This window comes from Myotis davidii, unplaced genomic scaffold, assembly GCF_000327345.1.
Source record: "Myotis davidii unplaced genomic scaffold, ASM32734v1 scaffold32, whole genome shotgun sequence".
Taxonomy (NCBI): domain Eukaryota; kingdom Metazoa; phylum Chordata; class Mammalia; order Chiroptera; family Vespertilionidae; genus Myotis; species Myotis davidii.
This window is the reverse complement of record NW_006286587.1, coordinates 2,867,174-2,878,559: the sequence shown is the minus strand read 5'-3', so window position 1 is coordinate 2,878,559 and position 11,386 is coordinate 2,867,174. Positions and strand designations below refer to the sequence as shown.

Here is an 11,386-nt window from a genome sequence, read left to right as displayed (position 1 = left end):
CACAGCAGCTGACGTTGACCGATACCTGCTCAGCACCTACTGTATGCACAAGCACACCAATAACTGACATTGAACATCTGTGTGCTAGCCACACCCAGGAGATTAATGGTTAGTGGTCGGCAAACTCATTAGTCAACAGAGCCAAATATCAACAGTACTTCTTCCAAATAGACTCGCCCAGGCCGAAAACCGACTTCTGCACATGGGCCACGAAGTTTCAGTTGCACTGTACGTGCGCTCCCACACGTGGTATTTTGTGGAAGAGCCACATTCAAGGGGCCAAAGATCCGCATGTGGCTCACGAGCTGCAGTTTGCCGACCACTGGACTAGAGCAACAGGAGCTGACCTTTGTTGACCACCTACCCTGTGCAAAAACAATATTTAAATAACAAAACAAGCCCAGCCGGTGTGGCTCAGTGGTTGAGCATCCACCTATGAATCAGGAGGTCACAGTTCAATTCCCTGTCGGGGCCTATGTCTGGGTTGCCGGCTCGTCCCTGTGGGGGCGTGTGCAGGAGGCAGCCGAACAATGATTCTCTCATCATTGATATCATTGATGTTTCTATCTCTCTCCCTCTCCCTTCCTCTCTGAAATCAATAAAAGTTTATTTTAAAAAGAAATAAATAACAAAATGGCAGAAGCTATTGGAATCACCAAGTTATATCTGGATATATAGATGCTCAGACCACAAATGATTACCTGGACTCACTCTCCATCTCCCCGCATTCTGCATCTCATCAGTGCAGGAATGTCAACAAAATAAGGCACCTAGACTTGGTGGAAACATAAAAATAAGTTTGTCAGAGTATGGGGCTTACAGCCTCTTCAGAAGATAGTTCGTGCCATCACATTGAGCTTTTCCACTCAGCTCTTACTACCTCCGTAGGACATTCTCTAGGATCCTGGCTTCCAGAAAGAATTTTCCCCATACCCAGCCCATTGGTTATCTACTGGGGTGTAATTTCAAAGGAAAGAACCAAACAATATTTCCCACTGATACTTGAAAGCTCATCATCCTTTTGTGTGAAGACAATCCTGAAATGAGAACCACATCCAGTTCCAGTTCCTGATACTGTAAAGTATTTCAGAGCTCTAGTGTCAGGGAGGAAGGGGACGGAAAAAAGGGTAGAATTGGCCACTGGCAATGAACATAATCTGTGTGGCTATTTTGCTAAAGCCTAGACCACTTTTGTAAAATAAATCCTCTTTTACAAAATGAGCTATACTTGGAAAGTGCTTTTCAACTATATGAATAATATGAATGGATCGCCTGGCCAGCATGCTCAGTGATTGAGCACCGACCTATGAACCAGAAGGTCATGGTTCAACTCCCAGTCAGGGCACATGGGACCAGTGATATTGAACGGTGTGTCTGGACAAAAGAAACCATTCACTGTGGCTTATTATGGAGGAACAGTCCTACTTTTTCATCCCAATTTGGAACAAAGTACCCTGAACTCTTCACAATGCAGCCTGTCTACACTGGGACAAAAAAGGAACCCCTGTCCTGGGTTACATCTGGAAGCTTCAACTTCAGCGTCTCAATGATCACCAGGCTTTCAGCATCCCATGGTCCTAGGAGTGTTGAAACCCTTCCCTGCATGTTTCACACCCCAACACTGCATAATCGGTGGTATTATTACACATCTGTGGTGATTGTGTGTATTTGTCCTAATTTCTTCCTGATTCATTTTGAGGCAAAGACTATACAAATGGTACCTGGTTTGGGATTGGCCCATTCCCATTTGGAAAACTGGGAGAAAGTGTTATTTATTTGCTTGTGTGGTTTTGTAAAATTATTTTTTGTTTCTTTTACTAATCGGTGAAGTCTCCATCAACATTTTCTTCCATCACCACCCAGCAGACACCTGCAAGTCCAATCACTATACCCTCAGAAAATGGAAACTCATTTTCATTTTAGCCAAAGCCAAATGACTTGTAAGTTTTAATTTTACAAAATTACACATTGCATTCTAAAGCCAAGCAAATAATTATTTGCGGTTATCTGCATTTTTTAAAATCCTATCTAATAAAGAGGGAATGTGCTAATTGACCCTCACACTGTCGCAAAGATGGCAGCACCCACAGCCAATAAGGAGGGAATATGCTAATTGACTGCCCCACCCTCAAAGATGGCAGCATCCACACCACAAGATGGCAGTGCCCAGTCCCCTCAGCCCTGCCAGGGCTTGGCAAGGCTGGGCCCACCCCCAGGCAGGCCCGGCCGCTCTGTGAGCCTGACCCCAGAGACTCCCTGTCCCTTCAGCCCCCCAGCCACCCAGGGCCGGTCCAAGGTGCAGGCAAGCCTCCAATGGCGGCTGCCCAGCCGTCCAGGGCCGCCTGAGGCTCAGGTAACCAGGGCCAGCCAAGGCTTGTGCTGCCAGCAGTGGCAGCAGCAGAGGTGTGATGGGGCATCGCCTTCCCCTGGTTATCAGGTCGCCTCCCGCCCTGAGGGCTCCTAGACTGTGAGAGGGGGCAGGCCAGGCTGAGGGACCCCCCTCCATTGCATGAATTTTCATGCACCAGGCCTCTAGTATAATAATAATTGTATTTGTGTTTATTACCACCTTCCTGACTCTTCTTCTAATAAGATTCTTTAAGAGTAGACTATGTACAAAAAAAAGTAGACTGTGTATGAATTGTGTCTGTTAATAAAAATTCATCCCTTTTTCCTTTGATCCAAAATGTACCATCCTTTCTTCATTTAAATGTAACTGAAACAATTTTTGTAAACATCAGTGTGTAGTTGTGATTTTCCAGTGAATAAGAGTGCTATGTTATTATTAAATGAAATAATTAACATATGGAATCTTAGCCACAGTATTTGAGCATTTTCCCCATTAATCTTTAATATATGTTATATATTTAGATATAAATGAAGTAATAGCCATCTAAACAGTTCAACACTGAAACAGAAAGAGAATTCTTGAAGGTATCTTAGAACAGTGGCAGCTCATATCAGCACCAGCCTCATCGCGATACATCCTTCCAGTTTACAGCCCAGAAGAGTATCATGCATGCAAATAAGCAGAGAACAGATACTCTGTGCCCATTTTACCCTTGCATTTTAAAATTATCTCATTTGTTTAATGAAAATTGCTGTTTGCATGGAAACTGTTCATTCATCTAACTGGTGTTAAGGTAATAAATTAATTACACTTGTGTTTAACCTTTTCTTCTCAAAACTAATTAATGGTAAGCCTAAGATACTTATAATATGCTAAGGTATATAAACATTTATACATACTATTATATTTTGAAAATTTAATCTCATTTTGCAAAAAGGGTCCATTTTCTCAGTCAGAATAAAAGAAAAGATGTCTTTATGATGAAGCTATTAGAGATTTTTCTTTTCAACATCCAACATCTAAAATAAGTTGATTTTCAAGTTGAAGAAATCAAAAGATGGCTTTAAGCCCTTCAGGCATAAAAATCAATTTCAGATTTACAAGGGAGAATGTGACATATGGGAGGTGATTAGAAAACTTAAAGTGAGTTTTATTTCTAGGAGGAAATGATAGCTTTGAAACTGATCTCTTCAATTTAGCTATTATTTCTCCACTGGGCTCAAGAAGATACAAACACACATACACACACACACACACACACACACACACACACAAACACACACACACCAATAGGACACCAGAACAGGAAAAGACTTAAGGGCATATAACTCAATTCACTTCTTTCTTAGACGAGAAGATATGAATTCCAAATGAGGGAATCACTTACTTAATGATGCACAGCTAATCCTTGCTGGGACCATAACATTGGCCCAAGGCCTCACTCTGGTTCGGTAAACTGAACTCGGTAACTGCCTCCCTTTGAGTCCAAAGGAGGGGGTCCCTCTCTAAGAATGCTTAAAGGGCCATTTAAGCTGTTTTTGACCTCATGGGAGAATCTTCACCTGCGCAAAAGATAGCTTCCCTCCCTCTGGCAAGCAAAGAGTGCATTCCATCTGAGTTAAGTGATTTCATAACCCAGACTCCAGGATTCCAGAGAAATGAGCGAGAATTATACCAGGACCAATCCAGTGTTTCTGCCTTTCTCCTGGATGAGAGATATGTCCCGTTGGTGGAGGTCTAAACACATTTTATGTTAATGTAGAGGGAGCTATTTGAAAGTGATTCTGGAGCCATGTGGGATGGCATATTGTGATGAGAGGCAACACTAGCCCCAGGAAAAGCAGGTGGTGGGAGAGAGTTTGCTCACATTTAAAGACAAAGCAAGCCTGGGACCACAAAAGATACAGAGTGCATTCTTCACACATTACTACTGCTGACCCCGAGTACAGGTCATTCTTCACGCCTCCCAATAGCCAAATGTCTCTGGTCACTCGGTCAGCCTCTCTCGCGAGGTCCACCAACCAGGTGCACATTACCTCCTAGGGTTGCTTGAACCACTTACTCCTTTACAGATACTTAAAGGGCTCCAAAAACAGTACAGTTTATCCCAGAGATAAACTAGTATGGGGGGAAATGTGACACTTCCTTCAGATACAACAAACTGGTGAGGGGTGAGGCATTCATTGGAACTTAGAAAGAATGAGTAATCACTGAACAGGAAGGTAGCAGAGGGTTGCCTCCAAGAAGCAGGGAGGTCAGGCCCTGGAACAGAAAGCCATGTAGGCACAAGGTCCTTGTATGCCTTTGTTGGTATCCCTTTATGACCTGTGTCACAAGCTGGGATGAAAGAGGTCGCCTCCAGGAATCTCATTTAATGCTGACCTTGGGTTCCCTGCTCTGGATCCAGCTCCTAGGCAAGATCCTGACATAATCCTTTGACCAAACTCTGCTGCAGGGATAGTCCAGTGTGTGCAGTAAAGGGCCTCCCACCCACTCACCTGGTCTCTGTGCTGGCTGCTGTGCAGCAACAAAGATAATGAAGATGCAAGCTTGAATTTCAAGGTGACTCTCGAAATAATATATTTGAAATTGAGGCACTGTATGCACAAAAATGGAAGGAATTTAGAAGACATCTAAAGGAATCCTTTAGATTCCTTTCAGCCATGGGGATCAGAGGATTAGGATGGGACAGTTAGGCAGACGCTGAAGATAGTTAATGGTGGAGAGAAGGTATCAGGCCTAGGGAATCCAATAAGTAAACTCATAGAAGAGGGAAAATGATATGGAATATAAGTGGGACAGCAAATCATTTGATCTGATGGGTACACAGAATGCAGAGCTTTTAGGGGAGGAACAGATCCAGGCAGCAGACTGAAGATCAGGGCAAAGAAAGAGGCAGGATGTGGGGGTGGATTGGAAGAGCCTGGAATTCAATCACACAGAATTGAGTTCAAATAGTGAGTCTAACTTAGCCATGTGAATTGGGAAAGATAACTTACCCAGGTCTTAGTTCCTCGTATGTAAAATGGGAATAATAGTACTTACATCATAGGAATTATATGGATTAAATAGATATTTTAGAAAAATGCCTAGAACATCATAAGCAGTCAACAGATACTAATTGCTGTTTTTAGCATAATTAATTCTAGGAACAGAATTTCTCCTAAATGAATCCAGAACATTGTGTCATGTATAATGGATATAATATTTTGGGATTATCAAATCATTTTTATTTTCTGTGATCCCAAGTCCCTGGTATCGTGTACTCCCTATTTTACCTGGCCATCTCAAATCGTATGATGTCTTCCATAGTGTAGAGATGATGCCCTTTCACCCTCATGACTGAGCCAGGATGTTTAATGACCCTCAAGAAGAAAACTATGGTGCAAGGAAAGTCCTTCCATAAAGGAAGGAGAAAATAGACCCCCATTCCCTCCAGTCCCAAAGGTGCTGGGAAAGAAAGAAGCAAAAGTTACTTGAAGACCAGATGCACTTGTCCTTGCATTCTTCTTCAGGGGCTAAATCTAGCCATTGGAGGTGGGGATACAATAGAAACATCAAAGGTATAAGGAAACCTAAGATCATGGAGTAGGGAGGCACCAATAGAACCTTCCGTGGGCTCACTGGGGGAGGACCCAAACCTCTAAGAAGAGCCTGTATAATGGCCCAGAGACATGGTAAGCAGCAGTGGAGGAGACGGCAAGATAGAGGAGTCCAAGGCATTGCCTTGACACCCCTCAGCAGGCAGGAATCCATGAATGTTTATGTTTCCCATAAATGGGTGGACAGAAGCCTGAGGTTGGGCCAGAGAGGCCATTACATGTGGGGCCTTTGCAATCAAGAACAAGTATTCAGAACCATAGACCACAAAAGACCAAATGGCACCTCTTATTCCTCTGAAGTCCATCCATCAGTAGAGCCAGCAAGAATCCAGAATCCACGTAACAGTGTGTGAGTCTCAGTCTTCCTTCTGCCCTCCTCCAACATGAGGTCATGGGAAGCTCCACCATAATAGAAAGGAGTATTGGGAAGGAGCTGAAATGCAAAAAGACTTCATTTGTCAGAAAGTGGATGATTTAAACTGAAGGGATTCTATTTACGTTCAAAAAGACCATTTTTCATTGATAGCTGAGTTTAAGTTTGCTTCTCCACTTCCCAATGAGACAAAGTTTCATGAAGCTTTGACCAGAGACAGAAAAAGTCAAGAAGCTATGTTTTTCTTGTATATCCAAGTACAGTGTCAGCCAGCCTTGCACATATAACAATGTTGAAGAGGCAGCAAGAGATTGCGAACTGGGTTGGGGAGAAGAGAAGAAAAGAAGCCGTCACACTGGAAACACATGATAGGAATGAAAATGGTCACACAGGATCTAGATCCAGATCTTCTGAAATAGCACTCAAAACAATAAGCCAGTATAGGAAAGTACAGTTGATATTGACAGCTTTGATATTTGTGACTTTGTTCATATGAAATGGCAAATATCATAACGTAATCATTTGTTATTTTGAGAGCTGGAAGTTTCTGTCTTGCACACCTCTAGGCCTCGCCAACCACATGGCAGCCCCATGTCAATAGAACTTTCTTGCTCTTTACTCAACATTGTATATCCAGTTGCTCTCATGAAATAATCAAAGACCATATCTCTAATGGAAAAAAAGAAGCCCTTGCCCTCCCCGGTTTGGCTTAGTGGATAGAGCATCAGCCTGCAGACTAAAGGGTCCCAGGTTTGATTCTGATCAAGGGCACATGCCCAGATTGTGGGCTTAATCCCCAGTAGGGGGCATGCTGGAGGCAGCTGATCAATGATTCTCTCTCATCATTAATGTTTCTATCTCTCTCCCCCTCTCCCTTCCTCTCAGAAATCAATTTTTTTAAAAAAAAATTTTTAAAAAGCCCTCTAAATGAAATCCAATGACTCCCTGGTGTTGAAAGTGAAGAAAAAAATGAAGATATTATTATGTGAGAGGTTCAGAATCTTCTAAGAAAATGATAGTTCTGAACCAAACAATAGAAGTTCAGATAAATTTAAAGAATATAATGATGTACTTGATTATTCCAACCTATGGCATGAATGAATAGAATATAAGCTTTATACAGAAACAAGAAGTGATTCATGACACTTTCAGCAAATATTCTAGTCTGTGAAAAAATTACATTTTACGGAAAATATTATATGCTATTGTGCTAGTCATACAATTGAGGATTCCCAAAGATCTAAAATGGATCCTTCAGGAATGTCAAGGTTTTATCTTTTCCATGTTTTAGTTTAACTTCTGAGACCACTTCTTAAGAGTGCCTTGTGGGAAGATGGAGAATTATAGACCAGATAAAATTTTATTTAGGTATATTGATTCATGGCTGTATTAAAAGAACAGTGACTAAAATATTGATGTCAATTTAAAGCGTAGCTGAGTTCTCTTCCACCTAAACTCACTTATCAAACCTCTCAGGCCATGAAAAAGTCAGAAAACACATTGGAAGCCAAGTACTTGCTTCCTCATCCTTCATCTTCACAGGATCTGCTTTTATATAATAAATCCAGGATGACTTCTCCTTAGAAATCTAGGAATTCCTAAACCAGAGTGTTTCACCTACACCTCCCCATTACCAATTATCCTTTTAATATCTTGGCACCTTTTCTAAGAGAAGATAGAAGAGGTGGAATCAAATTGGGGGAAGGACAGGAAATAAGAAGGCACCTATATCATCACCTTCTTGGGTGCAATGTTCTGTGAGTCTTGACATGTGGAAGCATGTTGAAACCACTATGTCATTCATTTCATCATTTAATGTGGTTAGTTCCCCGCACCCCTACTCCACCTGGAAGTCCTTGATGAGAAGTGAGTAGCTGTTGGAAGCACAAGATACTTACCTTCATCCAGGAATTGTTCAAAGAATAAGTTTGCAGTGTATTTGTTTAAATAAAATTTTTAATATATTTTTACTGATTTTAGAGAGGAAGGGAGAGAGGGGGGAGAAAGAAAGAAACATCAATGATGACAGAGAAACATTGATCAGCTGCCTCCTGCACATCCACTACTCATACTACAAACCAGTGTCTTTTTCATGTTTTATGCAGTGTCATGTGGTCGGGGCTTTGCATTTTTATGCTTTTTGTTGGTGGTTTTTCTGCTTAACTGATAACTGAAGGGTTGTCCAGTGCTCCTAAATGCAAGAAGAAGAAAACATGTGTTAGATAGTTTCGTTGAGGCATGAGTTATAGTGATGGTGGCCATGAATTTAGTGTTAATGAATCAACAATATATATTAACAGTGTGTCTTTAAATAGAAACACACATCAAACAAGATTATGTATTGATTGGCTAACAAAAGTGTTGTGCCAGAGGCTCACAGAAACATAACCCTGTATTTCCCCTAGGAGGAATCAGTAACTAGTTGTCACGGTGACTTCATACAACCTGACTACGGCGAATAATGAGAATTTACTATATAACCTCCTGAGTTGAAACCTCACAAGACATATCTTGAAGTGCTAGTTGAATGAAACCATGGTGTTCAGGACTTGACTTGATCAACTTGACTCTTCTGGCAGCATCCGTGCTGCCCGGCCTCCTACACAAGTCTGCCACTTTGATACAAATTGAAACCCCTTGGAAAGAAAGATCTGCAATGGGTGCACACACTTAGTTAACCCACAGCCCACACTTTTGGGGGTCACATGTCTAGGGGAGCAGTCTTTTTTTTTTCCTTATTAAAAACAACAACTGAACTTAAAAGCTGCAGCTCATCTGTTCTATAACATTATTATGGGATGGAAAGAAGAAAACCACAGTCTCCCCATCTCAGAGAGGAAAAGAGGGTAGCCCGTGGCTAAGACTTTAATTGACACAATGTGGCACTTCCAGAGCTTTTCTAAGTTGGCTTTGCAGAGCTGAGGGAAGAGGTATTTAGAGGTAGTGCTGTTCCTTACTCCCAGTCAACCCAGGTGCACAGTCTGAAGATTGAAGTTGAGACAAAAGAAAGGAGTCAGTGACCTTCCACATAAAAATGTGAAGTTTAACTCCACTGAGGAGAGGTGGCTTTTAAAATTATGAGGTGTGAAGGAAAATGCTATTCTGTCTCCTTTTGGGTTTTAAATGTCTCTGACAATTATCACCTGTCCTTAGAGAGAGAGGAAAGAGGAGAGAGGGAGGAAGTGAGGGGGGGCGGGGGGGGGAGGAGTGGGAGAGACAGAGACAGAGAGACACAGAGAGAGAACACATCGTCACATGCCTTTCCACCTGTTTCAACAGCCACTCACTGTGAAATCTGGAGGGTGAAGAGGTTCGCCCGCAAACTACGCAGATGGGGAGAAGATCTCTAAGGAAGTCTTCATCCTGGGCTTTCTCTGTGGGAACGAGAATGACAATAGCCACCCCTCACTGCAGGACACTCACCTAGATGCCTTCCTCAACAACAGGGAAAGGTCTGCCAGGGAGAAGGGGCAGATCTTGGGTGAGGCAGATTCCTTGGGTAAACAATGGAGTTTCTATGCAACAGACTGAAGTATCTCAGAGGGAAAGGGGAGGGGGGAGATTAACCAATGAACTTACATGCATATATCATAACCCCTGGACAGACAATAGTGAGGGGAAAGGTCTGGGGAGGGGAAAAGGAGTGGGGAGGAGGGGGTCACTAGGGGAGAGGGGGGGACATCTGAAAAACTTTCAACAATAAAGATAAATTTTAAAAAACAACAATGAAGTTCCTAAAGAAATGAGTGGGAATCCCACTATGACGATTAAAGAAGAGTTGGTGCTTTGTCGTTTTTAAAGCAAAAATAAGGTCATAATGTCTGCTGTCATCCTTTCCATTCAACTTGTACTAGAAGTTACCATAATAAGACAACGGGGAGGGGGGGGTGGGGATAAGAATTAGAAAAGAAGAATGCCGCCCATCTGGTGTGGTTCGGTGGTTGAGCATCGACCTATGAACCAGGAGGTCAGAGTTCAATTCCCAGTCAGGGCACATGCCCAGGTTGTGGGCTCATCCCCAGTGTGGGGCATTCAGGAGGCAGCCAGTCAATGATTCTCTCTCATCATTGATATTTCTATCTCTCTACCTCTCTCTCCCTTCCTCTCTGAAATCAGTAATAAAAATATATTAAGAAAAAGAAAAATGAATGCTATTGCCGTTATCTGCAAAGGATATAATTGTCTGCACAGAAAACCCAAAAGAATCTAGTAAAAAGTAGTAGCACTAGCACTGGCTGTGTGCTAAGTGGTAGAGCATAGGCCAGTACACCACAGGGTCGAGGGTTTAATTGCTGGTCAAGGGCACATACCTGGGTTGCAGATTTGATCCCCCACCCTCAGTGTGGAAGGCAACTAATTGATGTGTCTCTTTCACATCAATGTTTTTCTCTATCTCTCTCTCCCACCTCCCTTCGTCCCTTCCATTCTCTCTAAAAATCAACGGAAAAAATATCCTCTGATGAGGATTAACAACAACAACAAAAGTAGTAGAACTAATAAGGGAGTGCAGAAAGGTAGTTGGTTATAAGATTCAGAAACAAAAATTAATAGTGAACTTGACAAGTTTATCTCAAAATTCGAGCTAAGGCAACTTTTTGAAGAAATTACTTATTCTACCAGAGAACAATCTATATAAATAAAAGCCTAAGCAGCCATTATGGCCAAAAGACTGGAACAACCAGAACGACCGGTCGATCAGTCATTATGATGCACACTGACCACCAAGGGACATATGCTCAATGCAGGAGCTGCCCCCTGGTGATCAGTGCACTCCAACAGCCAACTCCCATGGCTCCTCCCCTTAGCCGGCCCCTCTGATTGGCCCTGATTGGGGGGCCAACCGGCCAACCTTCTGCTGCTCCTCCCCCTGGCCGGCCTACCTTCTGGGGTCCCTCCCCCTCACTGGCCACCCCCCCACACACCCTCATAGGCCTTGATCGCTAGCCAGGTCAAGGAACCCCACCTGTACACGAATACGTGCACCAGGCCTCTAGTATTTATTATAAAGCTATAGAAATTAAAAGAGAGGAATATTCAAATAGGCCAATTAAACAGAATAGA

At 42.6% G+C, this 11,386-nt stretch overlaps 1 long non-coding RNA gene across 1 annotated transcript in view; it reads right to left on the bottom strand.

The window, feature by feature from the left end:
* Nucleotides 1-8,442: 8,442 nt before the first annotated feature.
* LOC102771789 overlaps nt 8,443-11,386 on the bottom strand; it is a 6,322-nt gene continuing 3,378 nt past the window's right edge. Inside the window, exons 2-3 of the long non-coding RNA XR_435363.2 lie at nt 9,613-9,699; nt 8,443-8,516 (exon numbers count right to left, since the gene is read on the bottom strand). This is a non-coding gene — a long non-coding RNA (uncharacterized LOC102771789). The remainder of the gene's footprint in view (nt 8,517-9,612; nt 9,700-11,386) is intronic.